This window comes from Cannabis sativa, chromosome 7 (genome assembly GCF_029168945.1).
Source record: "Cannabis sativa cultivar Pink pepper isolate KNU-18-1 chromosome 7, ASM2916894v1, whole genome shotgun sequence".
In the NCBI taxonomy this organism is placed as follows: Eukaryota; Viridiplantae; Streptophyta; class Magnoliopsida; order Rosales; family Cannabaceae; genus Cannabis; species Cannabis sativa.
This window is the reverse complement of record NC_083607.1, coordinates 51,138,558-51,161,731: the sequence shown is the minus strand read 5'-3', so window position 1 is coordinate 51,161,731 and position 23,174 is coordinate 51,138,558. Positions and strand designations below refer to the sequence as shown.

Here is a 23,174-nt window from a genome sequence, read left to right as displayed (position 1 = left end):
CTTACTTCCTCCCGAAGTAAGGCTTCAACAAGTCTTCTCCCGAAGACCAAGTGCTTACTTCCTCCCGAAGTAAGGCTTTATCAAGTCTTCTCCCGAAGACCAATCTCTTGTTCAGTCAAGTAGTTCTTCACAACCTCTAGGATATAGTAAGAACAGAAATAGAACAACTAGAACCTAGATGAACAACTAGGCTCTCACAAAACAAAGAAAGACTCTCTTCTCTCAAAAGATAAATGCAGAAAATGAATAATGGAAGAGGTAATTCGAATGGTTGCTCTCTAGGCTCTATTTATAGAACATAGAAACCAAAGAGGCAACCACAAGTTCGAATTAGCAGCTGTACAAAAACTTTCCAAAAGAAACACGATCTGCTACATCAGATTCGGATGCTGACGCAGGAGATCTGACCAGAAACAGGAAACTTACTAAAATCGGGTCCGATCCTCTATCAAAGCTTGATTCCTGCCAAAAATAGCTTAGATATTCTGATTGTATCAAGATACAATCAAAATCAATAAGGAAAAGGCAATAATCAAAGTTTCCCTAAAAAAGACAACTTTCCAAAAGAGAATTCCTTCTCTTTTGAGAAGTTTTCAACAAAGGAAAGTTCAGCTGAAAGTGCAACTTTCCAAACAAGGAAAATGGCAACTAAAAACCGAATTTAAAAGGTAAGAAATCGAAAATGAATGCATAGCAATCTTACCATAAATGGAAAAATTATTTTGTCAACTAACTTGCCAAAAAAGGACTTTACAATCTCCCCCTTTGGCACTTTAGATGAACAAAATAATTTTTAACAAAAAGTACCTGCAGGCAAAGTTAGCAAGAGCAAAAGATACTACTCCCCCTGAGTAACACAATCGAATATCACAAAGAAACCAACAACATGCTAACTTTAAAAGATATGTTACAAGTACTAACCAACCACAACTCCCCCTGGAAAAAGGGTCTAGAGTTGATAAAAACAAATTGAATGCTCAATAAAATGCACATTAATTAAAAAATATTTTGACAACTAAATTGCCAAAAAAGGACCTAACAATCTCCCCCTTTGGCACTTTAGATAATCAAAATATTATTAATTAACAAACACCTACAAAACAAAGTTAGCGAAACAAACATAAAAACTCCCCCTGAGAAGCACAACATTAAACCAAAATAAAAAGCTAACTTTGACCAAAGACGAACACAAACACAAACACAAACACAAACCTCAACTCCCCCTAGACAGTTGAGTATACAATTACTCCCCCTTTTTGTTTATCTATAAGGGCCAAAGACAAAAAGTAATGAAAATATAGAAATATGTCCAACAAAAACAAAAAGAAAGAAAACTTATGCCCCATAAAGCTTGATCAATGAGGACAGCCGCTTGGACATCTCTTGCTGAACCTCCTCCATGGCAGCAAGACGATTTGAGCAGCAAGAAGAGCATTTGGGGGGGCTTGTTCAGATTCAACCATTTTCCTTGGATGCCCTAGGTTCTTAGTTGTAGCAATGAATTTCTGAAAGTAAGAATGAGAAAGAAAGAAGCAAGAACACAAAAAATAGGGATCGGGTAGCTATGTTATAAAAAATAAAGGAACTTGGTTTATATAATCATGTGAGAGAGGATCAAAAGAGGAAACCAACTTAAAAAGAGAAACTACCAGCCCAAGAACACAAAAGGAAACCGCCCATTCTCTTGCAACTCCTTTCCTTTTTTTTAAAAAAAAATAAAAGGAAACTAGAATTACCAACAATATTTCCAAAAATAAGTCAATCTTTCAAGATTAAAGACACATTACCATATAAAAGCTCAATCTTTAAATGAAAACATATCAAAAATAAATCAAGGAAGAATAAATGTTGATACTTACCATTTAAGCACAAAATTTTCTTAGCCCATGAAACAAGTCACACGCCTCCCTCTTCTTTTTTTTATTTTATTATTTTTTTTTATTTAAACAAAAAATAAAATACAATGTGTACAATAAATATATGTGATTCGAATCAAGCAAAGAAATCAAATATCATTGACAATTGACAAAATAAAATACATGTTATGCTTTTAAGGAAAATAACTAATTAGTATCTCAGGAAATACTCATACTTAATTGATGTTGAGGAAAAAGATATGCATGTTACTAAACATTGTGAACCAGGATTATCAATTTAATTTTAATAGAGAAGACTTACAGATTTGAACACACTTGTCAGACATAAGTGTGTGCAGTGAAAATAGGATCATTGTCCTTGGCAAGATTTTTCATTTTCGCCTTTTTCAATTTGATCCCGCAACTGGATGCTTTCACACCATACTGAAGGTAGCCCTTTTCTATGGTAGTGCATCCTCATCATAGTTGCTAATTACAATGTTCCAGCTTACTCAACAGATGGCTTTCACACCTCAGTATGGGTAGCTCTATTCCAGCAAGGGGCCTGACAAGACTGAAACAAAAATTACTCAACTCTGTATAAGTACATTATTTAATCCTAGACACAAATAAAGTGTAACATGAACCTTTTAACACAACATCACAAAGTATGATCAGACTGAGATCCTAACTGATTATAATCCAAAAGCATAAACATGATTTGTCAAAATACAATGATAGGAGATTAAGAGCTAGAGACGAATCACATAACAGTATTGTACAAAAATTATGAACATGATAAAATTAAACAATGAAAACTTCCAAAGACTTTCTGAGGGAGTCAAAGCGACTTGCATCTAGGGCCTTTGTGAAAATATCAGCTAATTGTTTTTCAGTATCAACATATTCTAATTGCAATGATTTATTTTCAACAAGTTCCCTGATAAAGTGATGTCTTATATCAATGTGCTTTGTTCTAGAATGTTGAACAGGATTTTTGGAAATATTTATGGCACTAGTATTATCACAAAAAATAGTCAAAACACCCAATTCAAATCCATAATCAATCAACATTTGTTTCAACCATAAAAGTTGAGTACAACAACTGCCAGCAGCTATGTACTCAGCTTCGGCAGTGGACAAGGAGATGGAATTTTGTTTCTTGCTATGCCAAGATACTAGATTATTCCCAAGAAAGAAACACCCTCCACTTGTGCTCTTTCGATCATCAGCATTTATTGCCCAATCTGGATCATTAAAACAAGCAAGATTAGAATTAGTATCTTTCGAGTACCGAATTCCATAATTAGGGGTGCTATTAACATATCTAATAATCCTTTTTACAACTGATACATGAGATTCCATAGGATTACTTTGATATCTAGCACACACTCCCACACTGTAACAGATATCAGGACGACTAGCAGTTAAATACAAAAGACTTCCAATCATGCTACGATAGAGTGTAGTGTCTACCTTTACTCCATTCTCATCTTTTGTTAATTTCAGTGTGGTGCTCATTGGAGTACTTACCTGCTTAGCCGATTCAAGGCCAAATTTCTTGACAAGGTTCTTAGCATACTTACTTTGAGATACAAATGTACCTCCTTCCATTTGTCTCACTTGAAGACCCAAAAAGAAATTAAGCTCACCAACCATGCTCATTTCAAATTCACTTTTCATTTGATCAACAAATACCAGCACTTCATGGTTAGATGTAGAACCAAAAACTATATCATCAACATAAATTTGAGCAATGATAAAATCAGATTTTATATGCTTGATGAAAAGAGTTTTATCCACACTACCTCTATGATAGTCATGAGAAAGTAAAAATTGAGTCAACCTTTCATACCAAGCTCGAGGAGCTTGTTTCAGACCATACAAAGCTTTTTCAAGCTTATATACATGGTCTGGAAATTGAGGATCTTCGAATCCTTTTGGTTGCTCAACATAAACTTCCTCATTCAATATACCATTTAGGATGGCAGATTTCACATCCATTTCAAACAATTTAATATTCAAAATACAAGCAATACACAAAAGTAAACGAATTGATTCTAATCTTGCAACTGGAGCAAAAGTTTCATCAAAATCAATACCTTCTACCTGTGTGTACCCTTGTGCCACCAAACGAGCCTTGTTTCTCACAATTGTACCGAACTCATCACTTTTATTTTTAAATAACCACTTTGTTCCAATTACATTTATACCTTTTGGTCTTCGGACCAAAATCCATACCTTGTTGCGAACAAATTGGTTGAGTTCCTCTTGTATTGCATTGAGCCATTCCTCAAAGGTCATGGCTTCCTTCACATTTTTCGGTTCATATTGAGAAACAAAACAAAGAAAGCTGATTAAATTAACATACCTTCTGCGAGTTACCATGCTTTCTTCAGGATTTCCAAGAATGAGATCTTTTGGATGATTCAATTTGACTCTGGTGCTTGGTTCTTTCTGAATAGAATCAGTGATGATGTTTGGATGAGTCAAGATAGACGGTTCTGGTTCTCCAGTTTCAGTTGCAGTAGCATATTCGTCATTTGCAGCATCAGAAATGGGTTCTGCTGCATCAGGATCTGCTTTTGCTGCTTCTGGAGGAGCATCCATGAGACTATCTATCTTGGCTTCTGTGGAAAACTCTGAAAAATCTTTAAAATCATCAACAACCACATTAGCTGATTCCAAAACAGTTTGAGTTCTCATGTTATAAACACGATAAGCTCTACTGTTTAAGGAATATCCAATAAACACACCAACATCACTTTTAGCATCAAATTTACCAATATGCTCACGATCTCTATAGACATAACACACACATCCAAAAACATGAAAATGACTTACATTGGGGTGCTTACCTTTCCAGATTTCATAAGATGTTTTTGAGGTACCTGGACGAATAAACACTCTGTTTATTATGTAGCAAGTTGTGTTAATAGCTTCAGCCCATAAACGCTTTGTCAACTTCTTGCTATTTAACATCACTCTTGCCATTTCCTGCAATGTTCGATTGTTCCTCTCAACAACTCCATTTTGTTGAGGAGTTTTGGGAGCTGAAAATTCATGAGTTATACCTGTAGACTTGCAAAAATCATCATACACAGAATTTTCAAACTCCTTACCATGATCACTTCGAATTCGAACAATTTTCCCAATATTACAACCTTTCTCAACTCTTAATCTCAAACAAAGAGTTTTAAAGGCATCAAAAGTGTCAGATTTTTCTCTTAAGAAATCTACCCAAGTAAAACGAGAGGAATCATCAACACACACAAAGATATATCGTTTATCATTCAAACTTTCAACTTGGATTGGACCCATAAGATCCATGTGAAGCAATTCCAATACTTTTGAGGTATTGATATCAGACACAGGCTTGTAAGTGATTTTTAATTGCTTTCCAAGTTGACACGGTTCACACTTACCTTCACTTTCCTTACCAAGGTTGGGAAGTCCTCGAACAATACCTGCATTTGACAATTTTTTCAGGTTTTTAAAATTAATATGCCCAAGCTTGGCATGCCACAGATCTGTGGTGTTGTTGATAGCTGAATGACAAGTAAACAAAGGGGTTAGAGTGTAACAGTTATCATTGGATCGAAATCCTTGCAAGATACATTCATTATCATCATTCAGAACATAGCAATGATCACTATCAAAAGAAACAGTAATGTAAAGACCGCTTAGTTTAATTTGGAAATTAGCAGTTAATCACGTTTATTTATGAAAATTATTTATAGCTATTTAAATAATTATTATACTATTATTATTGAATTCAGAGATGCATTTTTATGTCATGTAGTAGTTTTCATAATTTTGCATTCCGGTGCCCGGTATTTTGGAACTCGGTGTTTGGCTCAGTAAAAATCACAACTTAGTATGTTAATAGTTTGGGACGGTTTATTAGACATTGGGAATGTCGGGAATGGCCGGGAATTTAGAATTCCTAAAAATACCCCTTTAGTGTTATTTATGTTATTTTAGTGTGGAGGGGCAAAATAGTCTTTTTGCCCCAATGATATTTTGTCCTTTAGTGGACTTAGTAAATGAATGTTATATGTTTATTTTAATTGTTTGTTGGCTGAAAAGAATCCCTTATTTTTATTTCATTTTACTCTTCAAAGCTTCATATTTTCAACACTTAGAAAAAAATAGAAAAAAGTTCAAAAAACACTCTCTCTTTTCCTCTCTCTCTCTCGGCTGGTTGCATGGGATTCTAGGGCTGAGTTTCATTGATTTTCAAGCTAGCTTCAACCTAAGTTTGTGAACTCTTGTTGTGGTATGTGCTCTCTAGCTTTCTTCCTTTGTTTTCTTGAAAAAAATGACGAAAAATATGAGTTATGCATGGATTAATTGGTGTTGTTGCTGCTGTAAATTGTTGTTGTTGTTGTTTCTGTGTTGAAAATGTTGATTTAAGTATGTTTAATTAGGTTGAATTGCATGCTAGTAGTTCTTGCTCTAGTTGGTTAGATTTTCTATGTGAAAAGCTTGAGTTTTCAAAGAAAAATTGAGGTTTTGGTGGCTGCAGTGTTTGCATGAGTTAGATTCCATTTTCTGTAGTTGTTATATGCTTGTTTTTGAGTTTGAATCATAGAATGGATGCATGTTAGTTGATTTTAACCAAGTTTGAGTTTAGAACTCAAAGCTTGGGCTTTAATGGCACTTTTCGTTTCTGTACTTTCTGGGTGGATTTAATGCCTTAGAAATGTTATTTGGGTTATATGGAATAGGTCTGGAAGGTTTGAGGTGATTTGGGTTGGAATTGATTATGTTATGAAATTTTGAAATTCTGCCTGCGAGGAACCAGAATTCCGGTTGGGCATCCGGAATTCCGGATGGGGTTCTGAAATTTCCCAGAACCGGAATTCCGGTTGGGCAACCGGTCTACCGGTTGGGAAAAATTCAGGAACCCTAGATTTCCTCGATTTTATGTTTTTGGGGGTATTGCCATGCTTTTTATCGATAGGGAAACTTTTAGTTCCTAGTTTAAGTCCCCAGGAAGTGATTTAGCGTGTCACTTATAGTGTTGTGATTTTTATGGTTTAGGAGCCTGTAATCCGCCGCGCAGATAAGTTCCAGTCAGGTTGACCGGCACACATGAATTCAGAATCCAGGTAAGATTAGTATAATAGTATGCATATGTAGATTACATGTTTAGCATGCATGTAGGAAGCCTGTTAGATTACATTACATATGTATGTTGGCTTCGAACCATCCAACTGTGTCACGTCGCACAGCCGGAGTATGACCGACGGCGGAGTATGACCGGCTCGATCGATTAGGCCGACACCGTATCACGTCGGTACAGCCGGAGTATGACCAATGCCATGGGAGTATGACCGGCTCGACCGATCAGCCGATACTTAAGTTGGTGGTTCCGTACTATTTGACGTATCACGTCGGTACAGCCGGAGTATGACCAAGAATGAGTATGACCGGCTCGACCGATCAGCCGATACCGTAACACGTCGGTACAGCCGGAGTATGACCAAGAAATGAGTATGACCGGTTCGGCCGATTAGGCTGTTACTTGTCAATAGTACCGTCCCTATGAATGTTCAGAACTCAGTACCGTGTTGGACACGACAGTTAGGGGGACTCAGTATCGTGTTGGACACGGCAGTTAGGGTTGTGGTCAGAGGTATGGGCGTCTGATCATGACCGGGGTTTTATGTACGAGTATTATTATGCTTTTCTTACTGAGTCTATCGACTCACAGTGCTACGTTTATGTGTAGGTAAAGGCAAGGCTAGAGCTGATGGACCGTGAACGAGCCTATGAAGATTGTACATGTCGGGGCGGTTAGGCCTGGAGCGTACGATCATCGGGACAGCGAGGCTATTTTTGTAACTAGTCGCTAGGCGACATTTATTTTGTATAAACAGTTAACTTTTGTAAATGGTTTTGTAATCGGCATCCCGAGTCTTTTGTATAAATATTTTACAAGTTTAATTAAAAAGCAAAAATTTTAATTAATCACGTTTTCCATAAACCTCGTTGATTAGCAACGAGCTGCACAGCATGTTTAAAAATCACGTAATACGCCTATGTTAGTTAGGGTGTTACAATTTGGTATCAGAGCCGCCAGGTTGTCTTCCGAAGATCGTCACGACATGTACAATCATCATCAGCAGTTAGCTCGTTTCACGGTTCAGTAAGCCTTTATTGCTTTAGTAGTTTATTTATTTACTTATGAATAAGAAAAGCCTGTTAGGAAGCATGTTAGTAGCCCGATAGTAGAATAGTCGCATGTTTCGTTTTTAATTTCCAAATTAAGCGGCATTAGGAAGCTCTCCTTGAATACAACCTGATATTCCAACTCTTGGTTTCGCAGGCGGTTCTGACTAGGTGGACGCCAGGCGGACTACCAGGAGCCAGGGCAATTCAGTGGGGTCGAATCAAGGACAGGGAGCTGAGTTTCCCCCGCCAGTTAGGGGCCGAGGTAGAGGACCCCGGGGCAGGGCTCGTGGTCGGGGTGATGAGAACCCGCCACAGGCTGCCCAGGCTCCCACAACCGATCAGGGAGCCCAGAATTGGGAGGTTAGGTTTGCAGAAATGCAAGCCAGAATAGAAGAGCAAGACCTCGAGATTCAGAGGTTGAGATAGCAGGGTGCTCCTGCAGTTCCGGTGCTAGTAGTTCCAGTGGCACCTGCCCCTACTGCTCAGGCCGAATTAGTGGTGGCGGCCAATAGATTGGAACCTTTGTATGAACGGTTCCGGAAGCAAGCACCTCCGGTTTTCTTGGGAGGTCCAGACGTGATGAAGGCCGAGTAGTGGCTGACGGTGATTACCAAGATCCTGAACTTCATGGGTGTCACCGGTAACGACAGAGTGGTATGTGCCACTTTCCAGTTCCAGGAGGACGCTCTGGTCTTGTGGGACATGGTGTCTCAGATTCATGACATCACCACCATGACCTGGGAAAGGTTCCAGGAACTCTTCAACGCCAAATACTATAATGAGGCGGGCAGAAGCGCCAAGAGGAAAGAGTTCGCTCACCTGACCCAGCGTGAGAACATGAGCGTGACCGAGTATACTACTCAGTTTGACCGGTTGGCGAGGTTAGCCTCGGGAATTGTGCCAACCGACTTCAGCAAGAAAGAGAAGTACCTGGATGGGTTAAATGCAAGGATCAAACACGATTTGATGATCACCACGGACGACAAGACCACCTATGCTGAGATGGTGGAGAAGGTATTGCGAGCTGAGGGCGCAGTTGGGTGTATGTCGGAGTCAGCTAGTACTCCGGCGAGTGGCGGGGCTCCTACCCCTCCTGCATCAGGCTTTAGCAGGGGGAGTAGTGGTTCGGCCATGGATCAGAGGAAGAGAGCATCCACTGCATCCGGTGGCTCGAGTCAGAACAAGAGGTTCCGGGGGAACCAGAATAGAGGTAGTCGTTACAGTGGTACTGAGACCCGATTCTCCTATCCCGAGTGCCCTAGATGCAAAAGGCACCATTGGGGTGTGTGCAAAGGTCAGGGATGCTTTCACTGTGGCATGCCTGGCTACTTCAAGAGGGACTGTCCCCAACTCCGCTCAGAGGCACCGAGAGCTCCGGCGATACCCACTCCAGCCAGGGTGTTCGCCATCACTCAGGCTGATGCAGATGCCAGCCCATCAGTTGTGACAGGTCAACTTTCTATTAATAACTCATTTTACTCAGTGCTGTCTGATTCTGGGGCTACGCATTCTTATGTGGCAGCCAGAGTCTTTAGTAAATTGGATAGACCGTGCGATAGATATGAATCAGGGTTTGGAACCCTATTACCTGGCGGAGAGTTGGTTATCTCCAACAGGTGGATTTGGTCTATGCCGATCAGGATAGATGGTACGAGAGTTAAGTGCTGACCTGATAGAGATGAGTATAGTAGAGTTTGATATTATTTTAGGAATGGATTTCCTATCTAAATATTCGGCGAGCATTGATTGCAAAAGGAAGATGGTGATCTTCCAACCGGAAAGTGAAGAACCATTTTTGTTTGTTGGTTCAGTTCAGGGATCTCGCATCCCGGTGATCTCGGCCATGTCAGCTAGAGAATTGTTACATGGCGGATGCTTTGGGTTTTTGGCCGTGGTGGTGGACACCACTCGGCCAGATACCATTCGGCCAGAGGACATTAAGGTGGTTCGGGAATTTTTAGATATTTTTCCCGAAAAACTTCCAGGATTACCACCTCAGCGGGAGATTGACTTTGTGATAGACTTGGCAGCAGGGGTGGAACCGATTTCCAAAGCCTCGTATAGAATGGCTCCAGCTGAACTTAAGGAGTTAAAGATTCAGCTCCAAGGGTTGCTTGACATAGGGTTTATTCGGCCCAGTGTGTCACCCTGGGGAGCCCCAGTTTTATTCGTCAAGAAGAAAGATGGAACTATGAGGATGTGCATCGACTACAGGGAATTGAACAAGCTGACGGTGAAGAATAAATATCCATTACCTAGGATCGATGATTTGTTCGATCAGCTTCAGGGGAAGACGGTCTTTTCTAAGATTGATCTCCGTTCGGGTTATCACCAGTTGAGAATCCGAGAGGAGGACATTGCGAAGACGGCTTTCCGCACTAGGTATGGACATTATGAATTCCTGGTTATGTCGTTCGGACTAACCAATGCTCTTGCAGCATTTATGGACTTGATGAATAGAGTATTCAAGGATTTCCTCGATATCTGTGTGATTGTGTTTATCGACGACATCCTCGTGTACTCTCAATCAGAAGAGGAGCATGAATTACATCTTCATATGGTACTGCAACGGCTTCGGGAACACAAGCTTTATGCCAAGTTCAAGAAATGTGAATTTTGGCTATCTTAGGTGTTCTTCCTAGGGCACATTGTGAGCAAAGATGGGATCAAGGTGGATCCCGGGAAGATCGAATCCGTCAGGGATTGGCCGAGACCGAAGACAGTGACAGAGATCAGAAGCTTCTTGGGTTTAGCTGGATATTACCGTAGGTTCGTGGAAGGGTTTTGAAAAATTTCAATGCCCCTAACCGAACTAACAAAGAAGAATCAGCGGTTTATCTAGTCAGGAAAGTGCGAAGCTAGTTTTCAGGAGCTGAAGCAGAGGTTGATTACCGCTCCAGTGCTAGCTTTGCCTTCAGACAATGAAAAGTTTGTAGTTTACTGTGATGCATCCAGACAGGGTCTGGGGTGTGTGTTGATGCAAGTCGATCGGGTCATCGCTTATGCTTCCCGTCAGTTAAAGGATTATGAACAACGATACCCGACTCATGATTTAGAGTTGGCCGCAGTGGTTTTCGCATTGAAGATTTGGCGCCATTACCTTTACGGAGAAAGGTGTGAAATCTATACCGACCATAAAAGTCTCAAGTATTTCTTTACTCAGAAAGATTTGAACATGAGACAAAGGCGTTGGTTGGAATTAGTGAAAGATTAAGACTGTGAGATCCTCTATCACCCTGGGAAGGCCAATGTAGTGGCCGATGCCCTGAGCAGAAAGGGTCCCGGGCAAGTAGCTAGTATGGTTCAGATATCACCTCAGCTAGTAGAGGATATGGTTAGATCCAGCTTTGAGTTTGTGGTAGGTCAGCTTCACAACTTAATGCTGCAATCTGATCTGTTGGAAAGAATAAAAGTCGCTCAGATGACGGATCCAGAGTTAGTAAGAATCAGAGATGAGGTGTTGGCTGGTCAAGCCAAGGACTTTTCAGTGTCAGACAGCGGGATGCTTCTGTATAAAGCTAGGGTTTGTGTTCCGATTAGTGTGGAACTCAGGAATGAGATTTTTGAGGAGGCTCATTCTACCCCGTATTCTCTGCATCCCGGCATCACTAAGATGTACCAAGATCTTAAACCGTACTTCTGGTGGAGCGGTATGAAGAAGAATTTGGTAGAATTCGTATCGAGATGCCTCACTTGTCAGTAGATTAAGGCTGAACATCAGAGACCAGCAGGGTTGTAGCAGCCTCTAACCCTACCAGAATGGAAGTGGGAAGATATCACGATGGATTTTGTGGTCGGGTTACCTAGGACAACGGGTTTATTTGATTCCATCTGGGTAGTGGTGGATCGATTCACGAAATCTGCTCATTTTCTGCCGGTTAGAACAACATTTACATTGGATCAGTTGGCAGAGTTGTATGTTAGAGAGATAGTAAGACTTCACGGGGTACCGAAGTCTATAGTTTCGGATAGGGATCCGAAGTTCACCTCCAAATTTTGGCAGAGTTTGCAGCGAGCAATGGGTACAAAACTTAAATTTAGTACAACATTTCATCCTCAGACAGATGGTGAGTCCGAAAGGACAATTTAGATATTGGAGGATATGCTGCGAGCCTGCGTTATGGATTTTGAAGGCTCATGGAATAAATATCTACTGTTGATAGAATTTTCTTACAACAACAGTTATCAGAGTACGATAGGGATGGCTCCCTATGAACTGTTATACGGTAGGAAGTGTAGATCTCCCATTCACTGGGATGCGATAGGGGAGAGGAAATACCTAGGTCCAGAGTCAGTGCAGCGGACCAATGAGGCAATAGAGAAGATAAAAGCTAGAATGCTTGCTTCACAAAGTAGACAGAAGAGTTACGCAGATCCGAAACGCAGAGATGTTGAGTTCCAAGTAGGGGACCATGTGTTTTTACGGGAATCTCCGATGAAGGGGACCAAACGTTTCGAGAAAAGAGGCAAGTTATGCCCTAGATTTACAGGACCTTTCGAGATTCTCGAGAAGATAGGTCAAGTGGCATACCGGTTAGCATTGCCTCCAGCTTTATCAGCAGTTCACAACGTATTCCATGTCTCGATGTTGAGAAAATACGTTTCGGATCCCTCTCATATACTCAGTTATGAGAGCCTTGAGCTGCAACCAGATATGTCATATGAAGAACAGCCAGTGCAGATCCTGGATAGAAAGCAGAAAGTCCTTCGGAATAAGACCATAGCATTGGTCAGAGTTCTCTGAAGAAACAGCAAGGTGGAGGAAGCCACCTGGGAGCTAGAGTGAGATATGAAAGCTCAATATCCAGAGTTATTCAGGTTAGATTTCGGGGACGAAATCCTTTTAAGGGGGGAATAGTTGTAAAGACCGCTTAGTTTAATTTCGAAATTCGCAGTTAATCACGTTTATTTATGAAAATTAGTTATAGCTATTTAAATAATTATTATACTGTTATTATTGAATTCAGAGATGCATTTTTATGTCATGTAGTAATTTTCATAATTTTGCATTCGGGTGCCCGGTATTTTGGAACTCGGTGTTTGGCTCAGTAAAAATCACAACTTAGTATGTTAATAGTTTGGGACGGTTTATTAGACATTGGGAATGTCGGGAATGGCCGGGAATTTAGAATTCCCAAAAATACCCCTCTTTTCCTCTCTCTCTCTCGGCTGGTTGCATGGGATTCTAGGGCTGAGTTTCATTGATTTTCAAGCTAGCTTCAACCTAAGTTTGTGAACTCTTGTTGTGGTATGTGCTCTCTAGCTTTCTTCCTTTGTTTTCTTGAAAAAAATGATGAAAAATATGAGTTATGCATGGATTAATTGGTGTTGTTGCTGCTGTAAATTGTTCTTGTTGTTTCTATGTTGAAAATGTTGATTTAAGTATGTTTAATTAGGTTGAATTGCATGCTAGTAGTTCTTGCTCTAGTTGGTTAGATTTTCTATGTAAAAAGCTTGAGTTTTCAAAGAAAAATTGAGGTTTTGGTGGCTGTAGTGTTTGCATGAGTTAGATTCCAGTTTCTGTAGTTGTTATATGCTTGTTTTTGAGTTTGAATCATAGAATGGATGCATGTTAGTTGATTTTAACCAAGTTTGAGTTTAGAACTCAAAGCTTGGGCTTTAATGGCACTTTTCGTTTCTGTACTTTCTGGGTGGATTTAATGCCTTAGAAATGTTATTTGGGTTATATGGAATAGCTCTGGAAGGTTTGAGGTGATTTGGGTTGGAATTGATTGAGTTATGAAATTTTGAAATTCTGCCTGAGAGGAACCGGAATTCCGGTTGTGCATCCGGAATTCCGGATGGGGTTCTGAAATTTCCCAGAACTGGAATTCCAGTTGGGCAACCGGTCTACCGGTTGGGAAAAATTCAGGAACCCTAAATTTCCTCGATTTTATGTTTTGGGGGGTATTGCCATGCTTTTTATCGATAGGGAAACTTTTAGTTCCTAGTTTAAGTCCCCGGGAAGTGATTTAGCGTGTCACTTATAGTGTTGTGATTTTTATGGTTTAGGAGCACATGTCTGCCGCGCAGATAAGTTCCAGTCAGGTTGACCGGCACACCTGAATTCAGAATCCAGGTAAGATTAGTATAACAGTATGCATATGTAGATTACATGTTTAGCATGCATGTAGGAAGCCTGTTAGATTACATTAGATATGTATGTTGGCTTCGAACAATCCAACTGTGTCACTTCGGTACAGGCTAGAGTATGACCAGCAGCCGGAATATGACCGGTTCGACCGATTAGGCTGACACTGTATCACGTCGGTACAGGCTGGAGTATGACCAGCAGCCGGAGTATGACCGGTTCGACCGATCAGGCTGATACTTAGGTTGGTGGTTCCGTACTATTTGACGTATCACGTCGGTACAGGCTGGAGTATGAGCAGCAGCCGGAGTATGACCGGTTCGACCGATCAGGCTGATACTATAACACGTCGGTACAGGCTGGAGTATGACCAGCAGCCGGAGTTTGACCGGTTCGACCGATCAGGGTGTTACTTGTCAATAGTATCGTCCCTATGAACGTTCAGAACTCAGTACCGTGTTGGACACGTCAGTTAGGGGGACTCAGTATCGTGTTGGACACGGCAGTTAGGGTTGTGGTCAGGGGTATGGGCGTCTGATCATGACCGGGGTTTTATGTATGAGTATTATTATGCTTTTCTTACTAACTCTGTCGACTCACAGTACTACGTTTGTGTGTAGGTAAAGGCAAGGCGAGAGCTGATGGACCGTGAACGAGCTTATGAAGATTGTACATGTCGGGGCAGTTAGGCCTGGAGCATACGATCATCGGGACAGCGAGGCTATTTTTGTAACTAGTCGCTAGGCGACATTTATTTTGTATAAACAGTTAACTTTTGTAAATGGTTTTGTAATCGGGATCCCGAGTCTTTTGTATAAATATTTTACAAGTTTAATTAAAAAGCAAAATTTTTAATTAATCACGTTTTCCATAAACCTCGTTGATTAGCAACGAGCTGCACAACATGTTTAAAAATCACGTAATACGCCTATGTTAGTTAGGGTGTTACAAGTAAACCCTTGGTCACAAATTTGACTGATGCTAAGTAAATTAGCCCTCAGTCCTTCAACTAACATCACATTTTTTAGTCTAGGTAACCCTTCAAAATTTAGAGTTCTCATACCAACAACTTTTCGAGATAGGCCATTACCAAAAGTGACTTCTCCACATTGCATAGGCCGAATATTAGTCAAAAAGTCCTTGTCACCTGTCATATGTCTAGAACAACCACTGTCAAAATACCACAATTCTTTTTCACCCATATTTGTTTCAAACCTTTATGTTTCTTTTGAGATTTTTCCAAATTATAAAAATAATTTGTTTTAAACAGATTGTTCAACATGAAACATTTAGGTCTGATATGTCCTTTTCTACCACAAAAATGACAAGTGGGAACAAATCTTTTTACCTGAGATCTTACTCTTTTCGAAAATCCTGGAGATTTTGCAGCATCAGAAGCTGCTCTTGCTGCAACAGGCTGTGAAACTGTTACGGCAGAATTTGTAGCCTCAAAGTGATTTGTTGGAACACTAGATTTTACAAACTTCGTGACTCTAGAACTTTCCATTCCATTTGAACTAAGGCCTGCGAAACCTCTTTGACCTGCATTCTGAGCTTTTTCAAAAATAGAAGATCCAGGGTTAAGCATTTGAACATTTTTCTTAAAATTTTCAAGTTCCTTCTTTAAGAGAGTGATTTTTTCATCTTTATCACAAAAACTTGTCTCATACTCTTTTATTGTCAATTCACACATTTCAATCTGATGAGACAATTTTTTATTCAATTTATTCAACTCTCTATTTTCAGAAGCAACCTGAATCCGTTTTTCATACATGACTTTGTATGATTCAGCAAGAGACTCTTCACAGATTTCAGACTCATCTGAATCTAATTCCTCTTGTTCGGTGGTATTATTCAAACATACCAATCTAGCTTTCACCTGCGAATCACACAACACATTAGTCATAACAGAGGTTAGGGCAACATTTTCAGCAGTATCTTCATCACTTTCGGTTTCATCATCACTCCAAGTGACATTGAAACTTTTCTTATTCTTTTTCAAAGTGTTTGCACACTCAGCTTGAATATGCCCAAAACCTTCACATTCCCTGCACTGAATTCCCTTTTTGTTAGAAACAGATGGTTTAATAAAAGTATTACCTTTTGAACCTTTCGAAATATTCTTTTTATTTCCCATCTTTTTAATATATTTCTGAAAATTCTTAGGTAATAAAGCAATCTCATCATCACATTCACTATCAGAATTTTCATTATCAGCAACTTTCAAAGCAATACTTTTACCTTTATCAGGAGTGGATTTGGGTTTGTCCTTTTGTTTAATCTGTTGATTTAATTCAAAAGTATGTAAGGAACCCATCAATTCTTCCACCTTCATAGTGCTAAAATCTTTAGCTTCCTCCATTGCCAAAAGTTTAGTATCAAACCTTTCTGGAAGTACTCTAACAATTTTTCTCACAAGAACAGAATCATCAAGCTTTTCTCCAAGAGCAAAATATTCATTAGCAATGTCAGATAATTTTTCATAAAATTCAGTTAAAGTTTCATTATCAGACATTCTAAGCTCATCAAATTTAGTTTGAAGCATGATAAATCTAGATCTTTTCACATCAGAAGTTCCTTCAAACTGAGTTTGAAGGATCTCCCAAGCTTCCTTAGCAGAAACACAAGATGATATAAGTTTAATGTAACCCTCACCTACACCATTAAAGATAGCATGCAAGGCTTTGCTATTGTAGACAGAAAGTTTATCATCTTCAATAGACCATTCCAGTTCAGATTTTATAGTAGTATTACCTGAAGAATCTGTCTCAACTGGAAGAGACCAACCTGAAAGAACCATTCTCCAAGGTTTCTCATCTTGAGATTTGATGAAGGCCCTCATTCTAACTTTCCAATAAGGATAGTTAGAATCATTAAGCAACGATGGTCTAGAAATATAACTTCCTTCTGCAAAAAATGACATTTTAACACAAAAACGTTATAGGACCACACTAAGAGTTTAGTGTCCCGCTCTGATACCAATTGAAAAACCGTGTTTTTGCAAATGTCAGTTGTATATAAGAAAATATAAAAACTGTAAGCGTTTGCAGCAACAGAAAGTAATTCTGCTACAACAAAACTGAACAGGCAGAATATAAAATATTTGCAAAAAAATAAATAACTTGACACAAGAGATTTATACGTGGTGTCAGTGTTCTCACGAACACTCCTAGTCCACGGGGCCACGCCCAGAGAATGAAATCAATTAATAAAGTACCAAAATTACAAAGACAATTGACTTAAACAAGTTTAGACTCCCTCTAAAGTATTGCCGCAATCCTTTGTAATCCACTTTATGAATCTGACTTCTTGAAACACCTTCAAGCCTGAACTCCCTTCGTCTTTGAAGTGTGAGTGCTTACTTCCTCCCGAAGTAAGGCTTCAACAAGTCTTCTCCCGAAGACCAAGTGCTTACTTCCTCCCGAATTAAGGCTTTATCAAGTCTTCTCCCGAAGACCAATCCCTTGTTCAGTCAAGTAGTTCTTCACAACCTCTAGGATATAGTAAGAACAGAAATAGAACAACTAGAACCTAGATGAACAACTAGGCTCTCACAAAACAAAGAAAGACTCTCTTCTCTCAAAAGATAAATGCAAAAAATGAATAATGGAAGAGGTAATTCGAATGGTTGCTCTCTAGGCTCTATTTATAGAACATAGAAACCAAAGAGGCAACCACAAGTACGAATTAGCAGCTGTACAAAAACTTTCCAAAAGAAACACGATCTGCTACATCAAATTCGGATGCTGACACAGCAGATCTGACCAGAAACGGGAAACTTACTAAAATCGGGTCCAATCCTCTATCAAAGCTTGATTCCTGCCAAAAACAGATTAGATATTCTGATTGTATCAAGATACAATCGAAATCAATAAGGAAAAGGCAATAATCAAAGTTTCCCTAAAAAAGACAACTTTCCAAAAGAGAATTCCTTCTCTTTTGAGAAGTTTTCAACAAAGGAAAGTTCAGCTGAAAGTGCAACTTTCCAAATAAGGAAAATGGCAACTAAAAACCGAATTTAAAAGGTAAGAAATCGAAAATGAATGCATAGCAATCTTACCATAAATGGAAAAATTATTTTGTCAACTAACTTGCCAAAAAAGGACTTTACATGGGACACAGTTTGTAATTGTAAAGTATCCTTCCTCACATTATTTATAAACACCAATCAATCCTCTCTTTCAAACAAGCAGGATTTTGTAGACACTCTTAAAAGGTTAGTTTGGTAGACACTCTAATAAAAATTTAGGGGCTTGTTCATTTTTACACTTCAAAACATTTTTTTTATATATATTTTTATGGAATTCTACATAGAAACTCTCATAGCAACTAACGGAGCAGCCTAAATCGTAACTAAAATCCACATAACAACTCACATAGAAATTATCGGAGAAACCACCAGAGCAACCCAAGCCGTAAATTAAAAAAAAAGTTAAAAAATAGTATATGGGGTAATTTTCCAAAAAATTATGAATGGCTCTAAGATTCAAGTAAGGTTCTCTGATAGTGTAGTTGCACAGTAAAGAGTCTTTCTTTCTTTAATTTTTTGTTTTGACTTTTCAAATTGTATAAGGTATGTCCTCTCTTAGGATTTTTACACAAATTTCTATTTTTTTTTTTACATTTTAAACTTTTTTACGATGGTTAAGTTTCTGTTTTTATTTTTCTCAATTTTTTGAAACCAAAATACAGTTATTATTTAAATTTTTTACACTTTATACAGTTTGGTGATGTAATCAAAGAAACTGATTACACGTTTTTCTCCCATGTCTCCAATCAATCACTATACACTATAAATGTTTCTCTCCCAGTTATTCACTCTCTGACCCACTCTCTGTATCACTCTCTCATTCTTTCCTTTTTTTTGCTTTTTTGTTCCTCAATTCTTCTCATTATCGTCTTCTTTTTTTTTCTCCTTTTTCTGCGTTTTTTTTTTCTTCTTTTTTCTTTGTTTTTGAGTAATGGCTATTACTCGTTCTTGATCGAGTTCATTGCACCTTCTCCTAACAAACCCAAAGAAAAGTCTATTAAACCATTGAAACCCAAATCTGTTGTTCAAAAAAATCTAATCCCTCTAATAAGAAAACAAAAGTAGTTGTTGATGTTCGTGAGTCGTCATCTAAGCTTCCTTCAACTATGTCTGGTGATGCTAGGAAAGCTACGAGAGATAATGATTGTGATTTAGTTACTGGGCGATCTAGAATTGTATATTTGATTTTTTTTTTATCTGATGTTATGTATTTCATTATTTTTTTTTTGAATAATCAGGAGATTTATTAATTAATAAACTCGTTCAAAATAATAGAACACACTTCAGAGGAACAATCCTCCAACTAAAGCACACAACCTGTAGAGAAAAAAGAGTCTCTTGCCAAGCAATGAGCCAACTTATTTGCAGATCGTTTAACAAAACATAACTCAACAAAAGATAATGCCAAAAGCAAATTCCAAACATCTTGAACAATAAGACCAAACTATGAAGACATAAAAACTTTACTTTGGATTGCTTCGATACACACTAAACTACCCGTTTCTAACACTACATTGTCCTAGGGATGAGTCGCAATCCAACTCAAAGCTTCTTTGATGCCTATGATCTTAACAATTTTGGGTTGGATATACCCAACCTTTTCCTTCTTGAAAGCTTCTACCATGGTTCCACGATGATCTCGAGCTACACAGCCCACTCCAAACCGCCCCTCTTGTTCAAATAAAGCCCCATCAACATTAACTTTAATCTTTTTTAACACAGGTGCAATCCAACGCTCACAGGTCCGCCCCCCATCATTGAAAGGAAACAACGAAAGGCCCTTCCTTTCCTGAGCAAATTTGGATTGATCAAGCATGTTTCTTGCTGATGTCACAATATTTGAAGCAAGCCAACTCTTGTTTTGCCAAACAAAGTCATTTTGTGCACGCCAAATAGCCCAACTCACCATCGCCACTTCCTCCATTTCTACTTTGTGCCCCTGGTGAGAATTCCCAACAACCAGTTGCTGAACGTTGCTGCCCCAGCCCCGACGTCTATTATCCTGCGATGCCAAGTAGCCTTTGCAAACGAGCATTCCACCAACGCATGTTGAATAGTTTCACTAATAGAGTTGCACAAAGGGCAGTTGGCATTGATAGGAACCTGACACTTTTGGAGTTGAAAACAACTTGGAAGCACACGCAAAGCAACTCACCATAAAAAATTACTGATCTTAGGTGGAATTTTTAATGACCAAAGCCTTTTCAAAAAATTAGTATTGGCATCTCGGCACTAAGCACCCTTAGATTCATTATTTAATTTACATGTAACTGTGTTATTCTTTATTGTTTTTTTATTTATTTACTGTTTTGGATTTTTTGTTTATTTTTATTTATTCTTTGTTGATTTGATATTATGGATTTCATTGTTTATTTTATAAATATGTTCGTATATATTCTGTTTTTTTTTACTTATTTCCATATTTTTTCTATTTAGAATTTTTTTAAGTTTATATTTTGTTTATCTTTTGTTCTTGACATTGTTTATTTATTTATATTTTTGTTTATAACAATACAATCACATGTTTTGGTTTTATATTTTACATTTTTTTTTGTTGATTGTTTGTTTATCTAATGTTAGGGGTTTTGTATTCATTTTTTTTTACAAACAATTGTTATATACTCTGTTATTTTCATGTTTTTCTTAAATTTTTATTTTATATGTAGGGTTTTTTATCAGTTTGAGCAACAATGTGTTGCCTTAATTGATAGGTGGCAAGATTTATCTTTCAAAATTTTTGAGTATTTTTAATTTTGGTTTTATTATTGTTATAATTAAATTTTTGTAATAAAATAAATTCTGTTATTGTTATCATTTTTAGTACTATAAGTTGTGTGTTTCCATTTGATATGTTATTATGTTATTTTTGTTATTTTATAGGAATATATGGGATTACATGTTTCTGGTTATGTTTTATTTTTATTTTATTTTTTAGTTCTTATTACTATTTTGTTTTTTATGTTATGGGATAATAAACTAAGTAAGGAAGATTTTTATACTTTCTGGGTTACTTTTACATGTTGTTTTACAATTATTGAGACTCTTAATTCTATTCTGTCCACTGAACATAAGGAAATATTTGGAGAAACTGTATTTAGATTCTTTCTAAGACTTCCTTCTTATGTTTTGCAATACCAATTGGTGTGCAGCTTGTTATTGAGGGAGGTGGTCCAGCCGAATAATGATGAGATTTGATTTAATATTTCTTGTCGGATGCTAAGCTTTAGCAATGACGAATTTGCTTTGGCTTCGGGAGTTGATTATTCTGGTCAATGTGACAAGTTGAGGTATAAACAAGAAAAAAAAATCTGTTGAAGGAGGAGTTTTTTGCTGGTTTTAAAGAAATAAACAATAAGGATATGTGGAGAGAGCATTTGTGAGGAAAAGGTTTGGCGATGATGATGATCTTTTCTTGAAAATTGTTGGTCTCTACTTTGTTCAATGTTTTGTGTTAAGTGATTCGGACACTAAGAAAGTTTCTGACTTAGAGCTGGATATTATTGATAGTGGGAGGTTCAATGAATATGCTTGGGGCAAAGAGTCTTATTCTTTATTACTTGATTCGATTAGAGGTGCGATTGCAAAGAATCTTATTAAAGTTATGAAAGGTGATAATGGACACAAAATTAGGTTTTATAGGTTGAGAGGTTTGACCTATGTTTTTCAAGTTTAGTTCAATGAATGTTGTTTGTACATTGATGGCATTCATTGTACAAAATTGTATGATCATATTCTTAGAATTTGGAACTAGTCTAATGATTATGCTCCTTCTATTAGGGATTTCAAGAATTCTATCTTCAATGTTTCACTATCCACTGTATTATATTGTCATTATTTTTTATAATGTTTTAATGTTATTTTTTACTTATATTATGTGTTTTTAATGTTGTTTGCCTGTTTTATATTTGTGTTAGCTTAAAGTGAAGAATTTGTTGTCGATTTAGGAGGAATTGTTGTGTCTACATTTGGATGATTTCTTTGTGGATAAGAGCTTAGATGACATTGGGAAAGAAAAATTTGTGCAGATTGATGATGTTGGTAGTGAAGGTTCATTTGATGAAAATAGTTCATCTTTTAAATATGAAGAGTTTCATAGGAGATTGTCAGATATTTCTGTTCAGTAGGAAGCATTCGTTGCTGAAGTTGTTGTTTTAAAAGAAGATTTTAAGAGTATGAAGTCTTCTTTGGAATATGTGTATAAAAAAAATTAATTTGTTGTTGTGAAGACTTGCTTCCATGGTTTGTTAATATATTGTTATTAATTTTTTTATTTTTGTTCTTTTTAAGCTTTATTTATTTTTTATTTTCTTATGTGAAGGATTCTCATGAGGTAAATGATGATGAGGAATATGATAATGAGGAAGAGGTTGAGATTGAGGAGGTTTCTCGTAGGGATGATAATGATGACAAAGGTGTGGGCAATGATGATGAGGATGAGAGTGAGAATGTGACAGCCAGTAGTCCCATGAGTGCCGACGTTGTAAGAAACATCATCCTGGAGAGTGCAACCAAAAAACATGCTTCCAGTGTGGCATGGTTCGGCATTTTAAGAAAGATTGTCGTCAGACGAAGAAAGAAGAGTCAAGGTGGCCGAGTGGTCTAAGGCGCCAGACTTAAGTTCTGGTCCTCTTACGAGGGTGTGGGTTCAAGTCCCACTTCTAACATTATTGTCATAGTCTGTAGTCCCATGATCCGAAAGGCAAAATACCGGGTAAGCTGTGCAATCCCACATCGCCTAGAGAAGATCAAGTGTGATGATTCTAAGACTGTGTAGGTATGGGATTGCGTAGTTAAAGATGGCTTAAATAGCTTGATTGGTACTACCTATATCAACAAGGTGCATCTTGTTTTTCAGGATCCCATCACGAAAGAACTCCACGGTTAAGCATGCTTGACCTAAGGTAATTTCATGATGGATGACCTCCTGAGAAGTTTTCCTAGGAAGCGTGCGAATGAGGACAAAGCACGCTGGAAACACACGTGTGGGTATGTAGGGTCAATCGTTAGTCTAAGAAGC

At 38.1% G+C, this 23,174-nt stretch overlaps 1 non-coding gene across 1 annotated transcript; it reads left to right on the top strand.

Moving 5' to 3' along the window:
- Positions 1-22,737: 22,737 nt before the first annotated feature.
- On the top strand, positions 22,738-22,821 carry TRNAL-UAA (transfer RNA leucine (anticodon UAA)). Its single transcript has one exon. It is a non-coding gene; the product is annotated as a tRNA-Leu (tRNA).
- The last annotated feature ends 353 nt before the right edge of the window (positions 22,822-23,174 follow it).